General features: G+C 48.6%; 1 protein-coding gene across 1 annotated transcript in view; it reads right to left on the bottom strand.

The window, feature by feature from the left end:
* The window catches only part of MRTFA (myocardin related transcription factor A), a 287,728-nt gene extending 276,820 nt beyond the window's left edge, over nucleotides 1-10,908 (bottom strand). Inside the window, exon 1 of the mRNA XM_078640591.1 lies at nucleotides 10,770-10,908. The gene's annotated coding sequence lies outside the window, so the exon portion shown is untranslated. The remainder of the gene's footprint in view (nucleotides 1-10,769) is intronic.
* Between the last annotated feature and the right edge of the window lie 8,097 nt (nucleotides 10,909-19,005).

The raw sequence follows: 19,005 nt of genomic DNA, 5'->3' as shown, positions 1-19,005 counted from the left end.
TACACAAAATCCTGTCTGGGACGGTGCTGGCACCGCCCCTGGCAGGAAACCCTTTGTCCTTGCCTCCTGGGCTGGGAGGACTCCCAACAGCAGGAGGGCAGACTTGTGTCTCGGTGGCAGCATCCATTTTGTGGAGCTAAGGCTCTGTCTGACTTTAACCGGGGTTACAGGTTACATACATGTCGTGTCCCTCTAGAAGGGTGGAATGCTAACCCCGTCGCCAGAATTGGCGAGGGGTTAGTATTCCAATTCGTATGACACCTTACTCGACATGTTTTGATAAAGCGATACCAGAGTTGGCATATAACCGCGAGGATTATAATGCACTTAAGAGTATATGGTATGCGATATCATGGAAACGGCTAAGGGATGGATCCCGAAAGCCGCAGACAGGCTCAGCTCATGCCAGAGCACTATCTCACACGATTCCAAGCACCCTGCCTTCAGGATTGTCAAGGCCTGCCATAGGAGTGACTGATAGGAGATCGGTGTGTCCATTTAGGTTTAGATATAGGAATACTATATCTACAGCAGAGGGTGGGTACACCACTCTGCCCCAGCTGTCAAGCAGCCAGTTGTGTCTGATTTAGTTAGTCAGCCCAGGGGTGGCATAATGCATGCTGCAGCCCCTGGGAGACTTCTGGGTGCACCTCAGCCCTGGGTACAGGGACTTGAGAGGGCCCAGTGCCAATTCAGTACCTGGGTACAATTTGGATTAGAGAGAACAGCTAGGCTGTGGGTCTGATTAGCAGGCCCACAGCCAGGGAAAAGTCGTAAACCAGTGAAGCAAAAAGCAAAAATCTGGGTGATCATAGGATTGCAGACCCTACTCTCCTACATGACCCCCCCCAAACTTTGGGACAATAAACTAACCTTGACCAGGTGAGTCTTCTTGCTCTAAGTGGAAATACCTGGAGAGCCCATCAGCATTGCCATGATCAGTACCAGGTCTGTGCTCCACTGTAAAATCCATCCCCTGTAGGGAAATGGACCACCTAAGTAGTTTGGGGTTTTCACCCTTCATCTGACTTAGCCATAAGAGGGGCTTATGGTCGGTCTGAACTGTGAAGTGAGTTCCAAACAAGTAGGACCTCAACTTCTTCAGGGCCCATACCACAGCAAAGGCCTCCCTCTCAATAGCTGACCAATTTTTCTCTCTGGGGGTCAGCCTTCTGCTAATGAAAGCAATTGGCTGGTCGTTGCCATCACAATTCAGCTGAGATAGAACAGCTCCCACACCCAACTCAGAAGCATCTGTTTGGACAATGAATGGTTTGGAGAAGTCTGGACTCTTTAGGATAGGTGCTGTGCACATGGCCTGCTTTAGGTCATCGAATGCTTTCTGACAGCTTTCTGTCCACTGAACTTTCTTTGGCATCTTCTTGCTTGTCAGGTCATTAAGGGGGGTCACTATGGACCCATAATTTCTGACAAATTTCCTATAGTACCCAGTCAGGCCCAAGAAAGCTCGAACCTGAGTCTGGGTGATTGGAGGAGCCCAGTCCTTGATGGCCTGTATCTTACTCTCCAATGGCTGAACCTGGCCTCCACCTACAAGGTGGCCCAGGTATACAACCTGTGTCTGCCCTATCTGGCACTTAGTGGCCTTGATAGTGAGGCCTGCCTTTTGCAGGGCCTCTAACACTTTCCTCAGGTGGACCAGGTGATCCTCCCAGGTGGAGCTAAAGACAGCAATATCGTCCAGATATGCTGCACAGAAGTCATCCATCCCAGTGAGAACTTGATTCACCAGCCTTTGGAAGGTGGCAGGTGCATTCTTCAACCCAAAGGGCATTACCACAAACTGATAATGACCACCAGGGGTAGAAAATGCTGTCTTGGGCCTGGCTTCCTCAGCTAACCTGATTTGCCAATACCCAGCTGTCAGGTCAAATGTGCTTAAGTAGTTGGCAGAAGCCAATCTATCTATAAGTTCATCTGCCCTTGGTATTGGGTGGGCATCAGTCTTAGTGACTGCATTGAGGCCTCTGTAGTCCACGCAAAACCTCATCTCTCTCTTACCACCCTGGGTGTGAGGTTTTGGCACTAGAACTACTGGGCTAGCCCAAGGGCTATCTGAGGGCTCAATGACTCCCAACTCCAACATTTTCTGCACTTCTGTTTTGATGCAGTCTCTGACATGATCAGGCTGCCTGTAGATTTTACTCTTGACAGGCAGACTGTCTCCAGTGTCAACCTCATGGGTACACCAATCAGTTTGGCTGGGTGTCAGAGAGAACATATGTCTGAAGGATTGCAGAACTTGCCTGCAATCCTGTTGCTGATGTTCAGAGAGGCTGCCACAAAAGACAACACCATCTACTGATCCATCATCAGGATTCTGAGTGAGCAGGTCTGGGAGAGGGTCACTCTCTTCCTCCTGTCCCTCATCTGTGGCCATGAGCAAGCTCATGTCCTTCCTGTCGACATATGCCTTGAGCCTGTTCACATGGAGCACCCTGAGGGGGCTCCTGGGGGTTCCAAGGTCCACCAGGTAGGTGACCTCTCCCTTTTGCTCAATGATGGTGTGGGGCCCAGACCATTTGTCTTTGAGGGCTGCTGGGGCCACTGGCTCCAATACCCACACCTTCTGTCCAGGCTGGTATACAGTCAGGACAGCCTTTTGGTCATGCCAAGCTTTTTGGAGTTCTTGGCTGGCCTCTAGGTTTTTGCATGCCTTCTCCATGTATTCAGCCATCCTGGAGCGGAGACCAAGTACATAGTCCACTATGTTGGTTGCAGGCTTTTTGAGAGGTCTCTCCCATCCTTCCTTCACCAAACACAGGGGTCCTCTTACAGGATGCCCATACAGAAGTTCAAAAGGGCTGTAGCCAACCCCCTTCTGTGGGACCTCTCTGTAAGCAAACAAGAGGCAGGGTATCAGGACATCCCATCTACGCCTGAGCTTTTCAGGTAGTCCACGAATCATCCCTTTGAGGGTCCTGTTGAATCTCTCAACAAGCCCATTGCACTCTGGATGATAGGGTGTGGTGAACTTGTAGTTAACACCACATTCCTTCCACATTGCAGTCAGATATCCTGACATGAAGTTTGCACCTCTGTCAGAAACAACCTCCTTAGGGAAGCCCACTCTGGAGAACACTCCAACTAGGGCTCTTGCCACTACTGGTGCTGTAGTGGTCCTAAGTGGAATAGCTTCAGGATACCTGGTGGCATGGTCCACCACCACCAGTATAAACTTGTGACCTGATGCTGTCTGGGGTTCCATTGGACCAACAATGTCATCCCCACTCTTTCAAAGGGAACCCCCACCACAGGTAGTGGTATGAGGGGGGCCTTTGTTGTGCCACCTGACTTACCACTGGCTTGGCAAGTGACACAGGAGCAACAAAACTCCTTGGTATTCTCATTCATGTGGGGCCAGTGAAAGTGTGAGACAAGTCTGTCCCAAGTCTTTGTCTGACCTAAGTGACCTGCAAGGGGAATCTCATGGGCCAAGGTGAGAAGGAAACCTCTCAGAGACAAGGGGATGACCAGCCTCCTGGTTGCACCATGCTTGTGGTCTCTTGACTCAGAGTACAGGAGTCCATCTTTCCAGTATACCCTGTGGGCACCTGTGGCATTCCCTGCAGCCTCAGCAGCAGCCTGCTGTCTGAGGGGTTCAAGGGAAGGGCAGTCTAACTGTGCCTTCCCCAGGTCTTCTCTGGAGGGTCCCCCTGAGCCCAGAAACTCAACTTGATCAAGTTCAAGCTCTTTAGGCTCAGTTTCCCTTAGCTCTCTCAGATCAGCCTCCTCAGAGACTTGATCCTCAACCTGGGGCAAGGGGGAAGGCAAAGCCTTACCCTTACTGCTCTTCTTCTTGGAAGGTGTCTGGTCCTTTCTTCCAGGATCCAGCACCTGTTCAGTGGGGCATCTTCTGGCCTGTGACCTAGTCACAGCAAGCACATGTGCTGGCAAGCCTAACATTTCCATGTGAGTCCTCTGCTCCACCTCTGACCATAGGGATGACTCCAAATCATTGCCCAACAAACAATCCACTGGGAGGTCTGAACTAACCACAACTTTCTTTTGGCCACTTACCCCTCCCCAGGAGAAAGCAACAATCGCCATACTATGACTGGTAGTGACGTTGCTGGCATTGGTCACCAGGAAATCTGTACCTGGCATGATCTGTCCAGGGTCCACGAAGTTAGGTGTCACCATGGTGACACTGGCACAAGTGTCCCTATAGGCCTGAGCCATTTTGCCATTTATTAAAGGTGTCTGCCTGTATTTGCCCAAAGTATTGGGACTTACATCAGGGGACATATCCATATCCCCTGTACAGACAAGGACAGCCTGAGTGAGTGTGCCAACTAAGTTGTCAGACTCCTCAGTTCCCAAGGTTAACCCAACTAATCCCTTGGGAGGTGCACTACCACTACTGACTGTACTAGGGGGTGCAGTTGCCTTAGGGGCTGTAGTGGTAGAGGTTTGCCCTCCTCTTTTGGTGCACTCACTAAACCAGTGAGACTTACTTTTACAGTACTGGCACCACCTTTTTGACTGGCCTTCTTGAGTCTTCTTTTTCTGCTGTGAAGCCTGACCCCCACCCTCTTTGGTTTGTTGGGGACCTGTTGAAGACTTCTGGTCATTTTGTTCACTCTTAGTATTACCCTTCTGGTCTGCTTTCTTCTGACCACCCTGGTTCTGGTTCTGGTTCTGCTTGATCCTTGTTCTGACCCATTTGTCTGCCTTCTTTCCCAATTCTTGGGGAGAGGTCAGATCTGAATCAACAAGGTGCTGGTGCAACAACTGGTTCTGACAATTATTTAAAATGTGTTCCCTCATCATCAGATTATACAATCCTGTGTAATCAGTAACCTTGCTACCCAGCAACCAGCCCTCCAAAGCCTTAGTGGCACTATCCACAAAGTCATACCAGTCCTGAGACTGAGTTTTCTGGGTGTCTCTGAACAGCAACCTGTACTGCTCAGTGGTTAAACCAAACCCATCAACCAGTGTATTCTTCAGGACCTGGTAATTGTTAGCATCCTCCACTCTTGTAGTGAGGAGCTTATCTCTACCTTTGCCATCAAAGGAGAGCCACAGTATAGCTGCCCACTGACTCTGGGGAATGCCCTGCACAGTGCAGGCCCTCTCCAAAGCAGCCATCCATTTCTGGATGTCATCCCCTTGTTTAAAGGGGGGCACTATTTTTGTCAGGTGTTTAGTATCTAAACCCTTCTCTCTATCTCTTGGGAGATTGCTGCCACCAGTGGGAGCTAACCCACTCATCTGCTGCTCTCTAGCAAATGCAAGCTTTTCTTTGGCCAGGGCAAGTTCTTCCCTTTCAATCCTCAGAGCAGCTTGTCTCATTCTGGCTTCATGCTCTATTCTCTGAGGGGAAGTCAATCTCCTCTGGGGAGAGTTCCTTCTCCTCTGAGAAGAGGCATTAGAGTGCAGAGATCTATTGGAGTCCCTAGAAAGAGATCTATCTCTCCTAACTCCAAGGTTAGGCCTACTCAGGGTCAGTACTGGGGGTCCCCCAGATCCTAGCCCAAGCAAGTCTATGTTGGCCCTAGTTAGCCTTCTGACTACCTCAAGACCTTTGTCTACCTCATCCCCAGAGAGTTCCTCAGGATCCTCCTCCCCAACTGCATTTACAGTGTTGTGGAGGTCTGGATCCCCAGTGGTACCCTCTAAGGTTGGCATATTCCCATCTAGCTGAGAAATCTTTCTCGCATCATATGTCTCTAAGAGACCTATCAGAAAGGGAATGGTGGGGTTAGACCCCTGTTTCAGTTACCTGGAGGTACACACCTGTCTCATCTCCTGGAAACTGAGAGCTGCATATCTTGAAGTGACCTGTGGAGGGTCAACTGCCACAAGGGGAGTCTCAGTAGACTCTCCCTGGGTAGACATGCTTTTCTAGTGAGGTGTAAGTGGTGTACTTACCTACACTATATGTTTGCCTACTGATCCCTTGCTAGAGTTGTAGTTTAGGGTGTGCTAGGCCCTAGGAGCTACAACAGCTGGTTCAGTAGAACTCAGAGTATTCTAAGCTAAGTTATATGTACCTTAGTACTTATGTGATCTTTCAAATGATATTCTTAGGATAGGTGTGGTAAAACAAACAGCAAGCTCAAATCCCAACGCTGCTCACCAATGTGAGAAGTTGGCCTGATATGCAGTGCTCACTATTCTAGTGATCACTATGTATCAGTCCAAACAACCCTTATTGATGATTGGTTGTAAGTCAACCTTATAGACCAGCTATCCTAGTAGCATGGATACGAGCAGTCTAAGGCTAAGACTCTAGAGGGCGTGGTAAGCCAGCTGTTTTACCATCACATTACCCCTTGAACACCAAGTGAAAGGACACCACACAAGTTGTTATGAAAATAAATGTATATTTATTTCTAACAAGTCTACCCTGAACTCTTTATGAGTCAGGGAGCTAAGCACACAACAAAACTCTTACGAAAATACTTTAAGTCGCACAATTTACACAAATGCCCTAGGGGCACGAAAAACCATATACACAGTAAGTGGAATGCGAACTTGCTAGCAGGTAAGTAATACTTTTCTAGACTCAGGAATCGCTAGGCCTACAATTCTAAACACTGGGACTAGATGCAGGAGGCCTGTGGACGTCGTGTGCAGAGTGGGAACTCTCACGCGTAAGGCGGGAAAAAGTCTATGGAGGCTAGCAGTTGCAAAGTTACTGTTCTCGGGCGAACCCGACTAGGTGGGTCGAAAACAAGAGTGGATCCGAACACTTAGGGTGTTGGACTATGCTGGAGCACCGGAGTACTCAGGTTACCTAGCCCAGGGGCTGCGGCTGCATAGGGTTGAAGTTGCGTCGGAAACCCTCGTTGAAGATCCAGGAGCCTGAAGAAAGAGTTGCTGGCAGGCGGCCAGTGAAGAAAGTTCGGAGTGATCCAAGCCTGGATCAGGGAAGAAGAAACCTGTAAGCAGAGGGGACCAAGTTCTGAATCACTAGCCAGTGATTTGAGTGGGCACCAGGATGGCACCGGACGAAGTCACCTCAGCCAGGTGAGTGGGCGCTGCTGGGCTCTGCAGTCTCTCGGACCAGGAGGCGTTGTCGGCGACCAGGATGGAGGTGCGAGCTGTCCCCCGAAGGTTCTTGCTGTCGACGTCGCTGGACCCAGGATTGGGCAACAAGTCTTGGCAAATGCAAGGCCCACGCGGTGGACCTAAAATGGCATCTTGAGTGGACCAGGAGGGTCCAGGGTGCTCCTCTGTTGGAGGGGAGCAAGGGCTAGTCTGGAACAACCAGACCAGCAGTAGTTGTCGTCGTGGAGCGTCGTGAAGGGGTCACTAGCCAACGGGCAAGCGACCTGGACAACGCGGTTGGCAGCAAAGAGCAGAAGGGCCCCACGCAGATCTCGTGGATGCAGGGGGGCTGAACTTCGGTGCTGGAGCTGCTCAGGGTCGGGGCTTCTCTTACCCCAAAGCACTCAGTCGAGGGTCACTCGGGAGTCGTGCTGGACAAGCGTCGTGCAGTTCTGAAGATGGCCGGTCCCTCGAGGTCTCGTCACACCCACGGATCACAGCTGGGCTGATGATGTAGGTTGAGGTCAGAGGTGCCAGGGAAGCCGGTTCTCGTCGTGCTGGAACAGTCTTGATCTGAAGGAGAGACTGGCAACAAACCGCGATGCTTGGTTGGTGCCTGCTGCTGCAGGGTGACTACTCCTTAGTCACAAGGGAGAAATCTTGAGAAGAGTCTTGAGTTCCTTCTTGCAGAAAGTAGTTTCAGGATTCAAAGATTATCTGATTTGGAAGGGGGCCAGTTCCTACCTTTATCCTGCAAAAAGGGGCTGGCACGCGACTAAGTCCTGCCCTATGGGTGGGACTAGGAGGGGGGTGGTTACACCCCTCTCCTTTGGCGGGCTTTCCCCAGGCCAGGGGCTGGAGTGCCCCTGGAACTGGTTTCAGCCGGCCTATGCACAGTGAGCACCGGGGTGCCACTTGCAGTCACCTTCCTCTAAAGCCCTGCCTACCTAGGGTACACAAAATCCTGTCTGGGACGGTGCTGGCACCGCCCCTGGCAGGAAACCCTTTGTCCTTGCCTCCTGGCCTGGGAGGACTCCCAACAGCAGGAGGGCAGACTTGTGTCTCGGTGGCAGCATCCATTTTGTGGAGCTAAGGCTCTGTCTGACTTTAACCGGGGTTACAGGTTACATACATGTCGTGTCCCTCTAGAAGGGTGGAATGCTAACCCCGTCGCCAGAATTGGCGAGGGGTTAGTATTCCAATTCGTATGACACCTTACTCGACATGTTTTGATAAAGCGATACCAGAGTTGGCATATAACCGCGAGGATTATAATGCACTTAAGAGTATATGGTATGCGATATCATGGAAACGGCTAAGGGATGGATCCCGAAAGCCGCAGACAGGCTCAGCTCATGCCAGAGCACTATCTCACACGATTCCAAGCACCCTGCCTTCAGGATTGTCAAGGCCTGCCATAGGAGTGACTGATAGGAGATCGGTGTGTCCATTTAGGTTTAGATATAGGAATACTATATCTACAGCAGAGGGTGGGTACACCACTCTGCCCCAGCTGTCAAGCAGCCAGTTGTGTCTGATTTAGTTAGTCAGCCCAGGGGTGGCATAATGCATGCTGCAGCCCCTGGGAGACTTCTGGGTGCACCTCAGCCCTGGGTACAGGGACTTGAGAGGGCCCAGTGCCAATTCAGTACCTGGGTACAATTTGGATTAGAGAGAACAGCTAGGCTGTGGGTCTGATTAGCAGGCCCACAGCCAGGGAAAAGTCGTAAACCAGTGAAGCAAAAAGCAAAAATCTGCGTGATCATAGGATTGTAGACCCTACTCTCCTACAGAGACCCCCCCCAACTCCCCAGCCACCATCTGTAGTTCTCAGGCTCCCTCGCTGCACTCGCTATGCACAATAGCGGGGGATGGGGGGGAGGGGTGGTCTCACAACATTTGCCAGGGCTGCTTTGGGTTCCCAGTCCGGCCCTACCTGGAATAGTCAGTCTTTGGCTGCGCTGTCATGTGCAAAAAGGTGGTGCTAGCTGCAGTGGCTTCCTGTGAAGGGCTCTCACCCTTACTTTATTAGAAATTAAACACTCCAACCTGCTAACCACACCCTTCCCCACATTGTAGTGGGCTACATTGAAGAAAAAAGTGCTACATAGATGCGATAATCCAAACTAAATACTGAAGTAACCTAGTGAGCCACTCACAAAAGAGCGGTCCCGCGGAAAGTGGTGACAGCCTTTCATTGCGTTTACTAATGGATTTAACATGGCGCTGTGGCAAGCGATCACTTCTGGTTGCTTAGAGACCTCGGCAAGGTGTGACATGCAATGGAAGTGTTGCGCGGGTTCCAGTCACACCAAAGAACTGTCTGCGATGCTGCAACGCTGGTAGAATATATTGTTTGGTGTTTACATGCTCAGCCGAGCACATAAATAAAAACCTATATTACCACGGGACGCGACTCATTCAGTCTAAGCGATAGAAAAGAACCTAAGTGCAAGCTGACTTTTAGGGTCAGGACCTGCTGTGGAATCTCTTGATTTCCCAAAGACTAGTCAACCTCTGGAAGAGATTGCCCACAGCCACAGGTTGTACCAGGATAAAATGGTGCACAAAATAAAGATTGGAAGTGAGAAGGTGAAAGACTTCTTCGAAACGTGAAACTCCTGCTGCTCGTGTTACAGTTCTTGGAAGGATCATAGAGTGCGCTTGTAAATTGACCTCATCTGAAACAAAAGCAACCCTCATAAAACCCTCTTGTTTCGAGGCCGACCGGCCCGACTTTACAGGCATGCCCGCTTCCTGGTTACCATGGAGATCTGGACTTACGCTGGGACAGCCCTGCAGAAAGAACGACCTTGCTCCAAAAGAGAGTTGCGGTTTATTGCGATAGTTCATGGAGCTGCTTAAATACTCTAGGAACGGACACTCATGGTGCTAAGGTAAGACTAACTAACACAGCTTTGCTGTCCCATCTGCCAGGGAGGAGGCGTCACTGCGATTGGTTTACCTCAGGCCTAAGGAGCATTTAAAGTACCCGGAGCTCCCAGTCTTTGCAGGCCCAAGCTCTCCATGGAAGTTAATTCACACCACTCCTGTTCTGGCTCCCATCAAATGGTTACCTTTTGTACCACTTAGTAGCTATAAAATTGCCTGTCACAAAGCACTACACATGAACATCCCTATATGTTCGACACAAAACATAAACCTAGCACCAGAAGGATTCACAACACGAAACAATTCTTTACCTTCAAATTCTCACTTCAATTACAAAGCCCCCACCCAGCCTCTCAGGGTTAATGCCCTACGGTTTGGAATACCCTCAACCCTCCTTATCCAGGAATGCCCTAAGATTTAGCATGCTCTAGCCACCTCAACTCAGTGAATGTCTTAAGATTTGCAATACCCTTCCAGCCTATATCAATCGGGCACCATTGTTTACAGTATCTAACAATCAAAAGCGAAAGCACGTTGTGCTGAAACTCCGCGACCTAGACCTGTACGTGTGCACCTGACCCGTACAGGGAAAGCGAAAGCACGCAATGCGCGCTTTGTGCTAAAATGCCGACCCGTACGCGTGCACATCTCCTGTCTGCCGGACGCGTGCACATTTCTCGTCCCCCTTCGGCAAAGAAATCGTTAACAATAGATCTCTCCAAGGCAAGCAGCGCATGCGCTGCGTCGCTCGGTGAGACCTAAAAAAAGCTTCCTTATGTGGTGTTACAGAAGGATACAAGCTATCCAGTCTAAAGGATATTAATGAATCTAATCTATAGAAATGAATCAAAACATACTTGCACAGTAATAGTATTCCCGCTGTAGTGGCCGCTATGTAGTCACTCCAGACGTCGTTTCCTGTGATGCATGGCATGCATTCCTTCGAAAACTTCTCTCAAAACACTGTGTTCTTCAATGCCTTTCGGCTGTTCATCCTGTCTGTTGATTTTAGGCAACAATTTACTTCCCTCAAGGCTTGTTTAAACTGATTCATAGTTTGCACATCTTTTACAGACACAATAGGGTTCACTCCCAAGTGCAATCGCTGTGAGTCATTCAGAATTTGTTTACCTTTGGGGCGGTTTTCCGTCCCAGCCGTTATCTGCCAGGTTATTTCTTGTTAGCAACCGTTTTTTTAAGGGCATAGTGCACTACTGGCTTTCTAACTTCTCGCATTAGGTCCTGATGTGAAGCCTGGAGCAAGGCAAATAAAAATATAATTGTATATATATATGATTTGTAGCTCAATCACACCATCCTTTTTGGAAAAGACGAGCATGGACCCAGATATTGCGCAGAATGTATCTTTATTTAGCCAGCTCTGCCACTACGGGTTTCGGGCGCTCCCGCCCTTGATCATATATATATATATATATATATATAGAGAGAGAGAGAGAGAGCAGAGAGAGAGGGAGAGAGAGATAGAGCAGAGAGAGAGGGGGGAGAGCAGAGAGAGAGAGAGAGAGCAGAGAGAGAAGAGAGGGGGAGAGAGAGAGAAGAGATGGAGAGAGAGAGAGAGAGAGAGAGAGGGAGTGAGAGAGAGAGAGAGAGAGAGAGAGAGAGAGGGAGTGAGAGAGAGAGAGAGAATGCGCACACACCCCGGCAGGGAAAGAGTTAAAAAATAGTGGGCGGACTATGACTTTAAAAATCAAATTAAAACTGGGAAATAATTAATCGGCGCTCACCAAGCCGCAGGTAACTAAGCATTTGCGCATTCCAGAAAATGTATCAGAATGTGGTAGTTTCCATACAAACCCTAATGACCACTTAAATTCCCTATTTATTTTAACTATGCAACCATAATGCGACCTGAGTGCTACTGCTTATGACCTCACATATGACATAATCACTGCCATCAATGACGTAGCAACGAATTTCACACTTTCACTCCCAGATAGTGCGTGTCACCAAAAACTTTTAAGGCAGTTGTAAGGACGCACTGCTACCACCAAAATCGGCATCTTTATACTAAATATATGGAATTAAAAAGTAGAGTGACCAACCGCCCGTAAATTTCACGGACCGTCCGTCATTTTGGTGGGATGTCCGTTGTCCATAATCAATATTTTTACGGACGCCTTTTGTCTGTAATTTTGGACATTAATTACAACGTTCCCTGCGAGAAAACCCAAGAGATTAAAAGTTCTCAGGGGCCTGCTCACACTTCTCTGTTGAACTCCAGAGGCTGCAGCAGCCCCTCCCTGAGCTCTCACAGACTGTGGGCAGGCCCATTGTCATTGGACTGAGGCCGATTATCCTCTTTCAAATGACAATGCGCCCGCCCTCTGCCTTTAGCATATCATGTGCCAGTGAGATCTTAGTGATTACAGAGGAGCTTTCCCCAAACAGAGTACTGTGGGGAACTTGCCCCCTTGTATAATTTGTCAATGTTGTACACAGAGTGAACAGGGGCGGAGCAGGGGACAGAAGAGGCGACAGGAAAGGAGATGTGATGGGGCAGGAGAGGTGACCGGGCAGGAGAAGTGACGGGGCAGAAGAAGTGATAGGGCAGGAGAGGTGACGGGTCAGAAGCAGTGATGGGACAGGAGAGGTGACAGGAAAGGAGAGGTGACGGGGCAGGTGAAGGGACGGGGCAGGAGAAGTGATGGGGCAGGAGTGGTGATTAGGCATGAGCAGGAGCGGTATCCGGCAGGAGCAGTGAACATATAAGAGCAGTGAACGGATAGGAGCAGTGAACAGGGCAGGAGAAGTGATGGGACAGGAGAAGTGATGGGGCTGGAGCTGTGATCGGGCATGAGCAGAAGTGCTGACCGGACAGGAGCAGTGAACGGGCAGGATCGGTGACGGGGCAGGAAAAGTGTTAGGGAAGGAGCACTAATGGGGCAGGAGAGGCAACAGGAAAGGAGAGGTGACAGGGCAGAAGAGGTGACGGGGCAGGAGAGGTGACCGGGCAGGAGTGGTGACTGGGCAGGAGAAGTGACGGGCAGGAGAAGTGACGGGCAGGAGAAGTGATGACGGGGCAGGAGAAGTGACGGGAAGAAGACGTGACTGGGCAGGAGAAGTGATGGGGCAGGAGAGGTGACGGGGCAGGAGAGGTGACGGGGCAGGAGAAGTGACGAAGCAGGAGAAGTGACGGGGCAGGAGCGGTGATTAGGCATGAGCAGGAGCGGTAACCGGGCGGAAGCGGTGAAAGGACAGGAGCGGTGAACGGGGCAGGAGCGGTGAAAGGGGCAGGAGCAGTGACAGGGCAGGTGCAGTGACGGGGCTGGAGAAGTGATGGGGGAGTAGAAGTGGCGCAGCAGTAGAAGTGAGGGGGCAGGAGAAGTGATAGGGCAGGAGAAGTGATGGGGAAGGAGAGGGGACGGGGATGGAGAGGCGACAGGGATGGAGAGGTGATGGGGTAGGAAAGGTGACTGGGCAGGAGAAGTGACCGGGCAGGAGAAGTGACCGGGCAGGATAAGTGACGGGCAGGTGACGTGACGGGAAGGTGACATGACGGGCAGGTGACGTGATGGGCAGGAGAGGTGATGGGGCAGGAGAGATGACGGGGCAGGAGAGGTGACGGGGAGGAGAAGTGATGGGGCAGGAGCGATGATTAGGCATGAGCAGGAGCGGTAACCGGGCAGGAGCGGTGAATGGACAGGAGCAGTGATCGGGACAGGAGCAGTGAACGGGGCAGGAGCAATGAATGGGACAAAAGTGACAGGCAGGAGAAGTGACGGGACAGGAGAAGTGACGAGGCAGGAGAAGTGATGGGACTGGAGAAGGGACAAGGCAGGAGAAGGTACAGGGCAGAAGAAGGGACGGGGCAGGAGAAGGGACATGGCAGGAGAGGGGCAGGAGCAGTGAACGGGCAGGAGCATTGACGGGGCAGGGGAAATGACAAGGAAGGAGCGGTGACTGGGTAGGAAAAGTGACAGGGCAGGAGCAGTGACTTGTACTTATGTTCCTTGCCTATTTATTTATATTCTATTGCATGACATTCACTGATGTATCTGCAAAGCATACCTGTTGCTCCGAATTTTTATCCTGAATTTTGACCCCTTGTACTGACTTTTTACACTCATCATCCTCAATTTGTGCCCATGCCAGTTGGCCACCCTACTAAAAAGGTTGCTGTCAGGGGTTTAACGCAGGCCCTACAGCCCCTACGCACGGGTGGGGTGGAAGGTGGTGGGGTTGGAGTAAGGCAACACCCCATGACAGTGCCTAATTTGTGAAAGAAAGAGTGCCAGTAACCAAAGCTCTGCTCAGAAGCTGGCAGCAGGAACAATTAACCCTTGACACTCCGAATAAGAAGGCTGGGAGTCTTTATTCCACTATCAGACACTCCATGTCCCTTTTTCTCACACTTGCAGATCCTGCTTTCCGATTGTGACCGTTTTGCTGACCTTTTCTTCCCTCATCTTTCTGATCTGTGTGTTTTTCCCTCTCTTACACTTAGTAAATATCAAATACGGTAACTACTGTAAACATAAGTGTCATTCCCCCACAAAAAAGTGCCCCACTGACAATATCCGGCTCAAATTGAAAAGTACTTCTCCATAGACCTAAAGGGGTGGGTAAGGACATATTTTTGTCTAGCTGGCCCTAAAACAAAGTCACTCCTTGGTTTTGAACAGACAGTCATCACTGGACTCAGACTATAGAGCGAATGGGTGCCTTTCAATGTGTGTTTGCACCAAATATAAATTGAGGCTTCATTGGAACATTTCTTACTCCTTTTCTGTTTTTTCCTTTTCGCTTCTCATTTACATCTCTCTTGCTTTACTCCGTTCCTTACCTTTCGTTTTCTTCTTTTCTCCTTTTCTTCTCTCCTCCACATCACTTTCTTCGATCTATATCCTGCTTTCTTACCTTCCCCACTGTATTGCTCTGTTTCCCTCTCCTTGCTGATCTGTCCCCATGTGTTTAATGCTCACTACAGCAAAAAGACCTGCTCTTGACTGGACCACAGTTTGATATCACCCAGTTTCTTAGCTGATACTCCGGGGGCTGATTTATACATAGTACCCCACAGGTGCAATTGGCATTTCTGCCCGCTTTTTGAGCCCCTATAGCATCAAAATATTACAGAAGGGGATGCAGATCTTGCTCGCCCCTTACTCTCTAATATGGATTGCATCGCCACAATTACAAGCGTGTCGTCACTCATTTCTTTGGGGGTGTGACTAGCGGCATAGCCTCCATTGGTGCAGCAGGTGATGTGGCACCAGGGCCTAGAGGCCTGTGGCACTCACTCAATCCTGATTTTTACTGTATTTACAATTCAGACAGCAGCCAAGGGTCCATTTCCTTTCTTGCATTAGATCCCAGGACACACTTGCTATGTTACTTGGTGTGACTCAGTGGCACCTTTTATGAAATAAAATGAAATAAAGCACTTCGCAAAGGTGTCTAGGCGCTGATTCAGGTTGATGGAATGTTGAAATAAACGATGGAGTCACCATTAAAGCAGCCAGGTTTTCAATCCTTTCCTGAACTTATATAAATATGATCCTTTTTTAGGTCTCGGTGAGCCAGCGCATGCACTGCTCGGAGAGACATTTAGTAGGTGAGTTTTCAAAGTGCTACTGGCTGGCCTAGCACTTGCGTTCACGCGAGCGTGCACGTGCACAGCCGCCATCTGTCTTTCATTAGCACCACTCGGCCGCATGTCTTTCGGTTTGAGATCACTTTCAAAGCTGCGTTGGCCAATGCTTGTTTCCTTTGTTGTTGTGTGTCGGGCTGCCAGTCCCAGCGCCTCCGCCATGGTCTTGCTGCGCCTGCTTTGCACTTTAGCGGCTATGATCGCCTCTGCGCTGGGGGACCTGAAGTCCAGGAGATGCTCAGAGGTCCGCAGAGCCTACATTTCCAAGGGCTTTAACCAGATCGATGTTCCGAACCAGGAGATTAACGGTGAGTGTGTGATTCGAGGATAAACCAACTCCGTGCATGAGGCCCCGTGGAAATTGACTATCAGGTTCAAATGTCTCTGGGACCCTGATTGCAAACATCTCCCTTGTCTCTGGGCCCCCTAGTGCCCGCTTCCGTTGTCTCGGGAATCCGACTGCGTGTTCCTCTGGTGTGCAGGACCCCTCCTGACTGCCAATTGCCCCCCTTTGTGGGGTCCATGCTACACTGTTGACTGCCAGCTCACACATCCTCCAGCGTGAAGCAGAGTCAGCCCCTCTCTGGCAGTACTTCACTATTGCCTTTTCTATGGAATCATCCCAGAGTGAAGGATCCTCCCTGTCTGTATGATTGTGACTGTCAGCCTCAGTGTTCCCAGTATCTTGACTGTCAGCTTCTGGTACCATCTCTGCCAGCCTCCCTGTTGTTACTACCATGATTGCCTGCCTCCATGTTTATAATATTGTCCCCAGGCTTCTCGCTTCGTGACTGCCATACACCTTGTTTTATTTGGACTCTTTCCGGATGCTGACTATGACTCTGAGGAAAGGCGTACATTGTACTGCGACATATTACGTGTTTTAGATGGGCTTTTTAGCCTCCTGGCGCCCTAATCAATTTGTAGGCTGAGAAGGACTTGCTGCTCCAATGGGTTATATTGGGGGTGACGTTATGATTGCACATACCGTGACCGTGCTCTTATTTATCCTGAACCTTTAGATCTGTAGCCACCCCGAATTACTGACTACTGTCCTTTATGGCGTAAACACATTGTACCTATCTGGCAGCCTTTTTATAGTGTGCCCTCTGCTTTCTCCCTGTTTTCTGTCACGTGGTGTTATTTTAAATTAGGATGTCTTCGTGTTTGAATGACAATCCACATGTTCTTCATCTTTTGGAATGTTGCTCCCCATCACCATAGTACTATTTATGGGTCATTCTCATTTTGGGTTAATATCGTGTTGCTTTATGTGTAAAATGGGCCTTATGTGCGTATACGTGCATCCAGTGTTGGTCATATCATGTTTCTTCTTGAATTACTTTTGTTTTGTTTGTGCTTTGATAGATTATCCCTTATCAAGGGGGTCTTATACACTTTCCATGCCTATTGACATAACCTATTCTGCGCGCCGTGGATGATTGCTACCAGCCACAGCATTGACACAGTTGTCCTTGAGCACTCCAGAAAACCTTTTTCATATATTGTAAGTTGTTTTCGTTTCTTGTTGTTCATTTTCATTTCTCAAGTGCCACCTCCTTTTTTATTCTATAGGAGTTTGCGTTAGTATTAGCTAGTGGTATTAAACTGGTTCTTTTCATAAAAATATCATTCTACAGATAGATGTATACATTCATATTTGACCAGTACCATGGCTATGGTTATAGTTTCCGTAATATACATCACTAGGTAATGTACATATTCCTATTGTGTTTTTTCCATCATTATCTTTTGATGATGGGTTTATCTCTTTTTTTTATATCTTTATTATGTTTCACACTTTGTTTTTCGACTTTTTTGGATATAAATTACACTGGTTTCTTCTGTTTTTACACACTGTTGGTAACAGGACTCACTGTTTACTTTATTGGCAACTTTTCTTTATAAATTTCTTCTTCACTCACTCGGTGTTGGGTGTTGTCCTTGTTGGGTGTTGTTCTTTTTTCTTAGGCTCAGCTCGGTTCACACTTTTTGGACTTTTTATTAAGGCAGCTATTATCATACGAACTCTTGTATGTGACATGACTTGAGGAAGCCTTGGATAAAAACAAAACACGTGTTGGCTGTGCTCGGATTAAAGGACATATTGTTAAGGCTGTTTGAACTGAACAACATACTGTTAACATCTTGATCATCTTCATGTAAAATGCATTGGATGTAAATACCAATCCTATAAAGCACAGTTTATGGGAACATGGCAGACAGGTTTGGGAAAAGATTTCATTTTTTGTCAACATACTGTTAACATCTTGATCATCTTCATGTAAAATGCATTGGATGTAAATACCGATCCTATAAAGCACAGTTTATGGGAACATGGCAGACAGGTTTGGGAAAAGATTTCATTTTTTGTCAACATACTGTTAACATCTTGATCATCTTCATGTAAAATGCATTGGATGTAAATACCGATCATATAAAGCACAGTTTATGGGAACATGGCAGACAGGTTTGGGAAAAGATTAATTTTTTTTTTACAAGCTTTTTTCGAGCCTCCTATTTCTGACTTATCTGCAGCAGGTAAGAATAGAGAGGGAAAAACTTAAAGATAAACCCCCTGTTTTTTTGTTTCCTATACATTTTCAATGCATCACACACTGTGTCCTTAGAGAGCAGTAAAATGAAAGAGAATCCTCAGCATCTTGGATAAACAAAGAGGTGCTCACAGTCTGTTGTTACTGGTGACATGAGCTGGTGAACCCATGGCGCTAGGTCAAAAATGGGTCACTTAGGGAGAACAAGCATTGGCATAGCCAATAGGTCTCGCTGTTGGGACCTTATAAGTATGTAGTTATGCAGCACAATATCCTTGGTGCAATAACATCAAGTGTTGCATGGCTAAAAACTTATAAGGTCCCAAAGGCGAGACCTATTGGCTATGCCAATTCTTGTTTAGGTTATAGGGAGGGAATTCCAGAGCTTGGCAGTAGTATGTATGTGCAAAACATTTATCTCACCACTTTGCTTTCCGTACCCTAGGTATGATCAGATTGTCACAATCCGAAGACCTAAGTGATCTGGCCGGAATATACGGTTTAAAGTATTGTGACAGCAGCAATGGGGCAAGATCATGTAGAGATTTGAAGGCTATACATAAGGCCTAAAATTGGATACGCTTGGCTGAATTATGTGGCCTGCATTTAGAGCAGGGCCGGACTGGGAACTCAAAGCAGCCCTGGTACTGTTTCCGGACCAGGCGAGGCTTGGGGGTACGCAAGTGTGAAGCTTTGCTGCTTTTGTTATTTGAGGCTGATATTGCAGCACCCCTGCAAAACCTGCCCCCAGTAACAAAACGGGCCTCCACCGGTGCTTAATTCGAGACAGTGGGTTCCGGTGCTCAGAACTGGCACTTAATTGTCAACACCGTCACGTATTACAGCAAACACATGCTGGCGCTGTTTATGCAATTAAAAGATGAGCAGAACAACAGTTGTTTATCAATTCAATATACATTAAGAACA

This window comes from Lissotriton helveticus, chromosome 1_1 (genome assembly GCF_964261635.1).
Source record: "Lissotriton helveticus chromosome 1_1, aLisHel1.1, whole genome shotgun sequence".
In the NCBI taxonomy this organism is placed as follows: Eukaryota; Metazoa; Chordata; class Amphibia; order Caudata; family Salamandridae; genus Lissotriton; species Lissotriton helveticus.
Note: the sequence above shows the minus strand (reverse complement) of the source record. Positions and strands in the feature narration are given on the sequence as shown.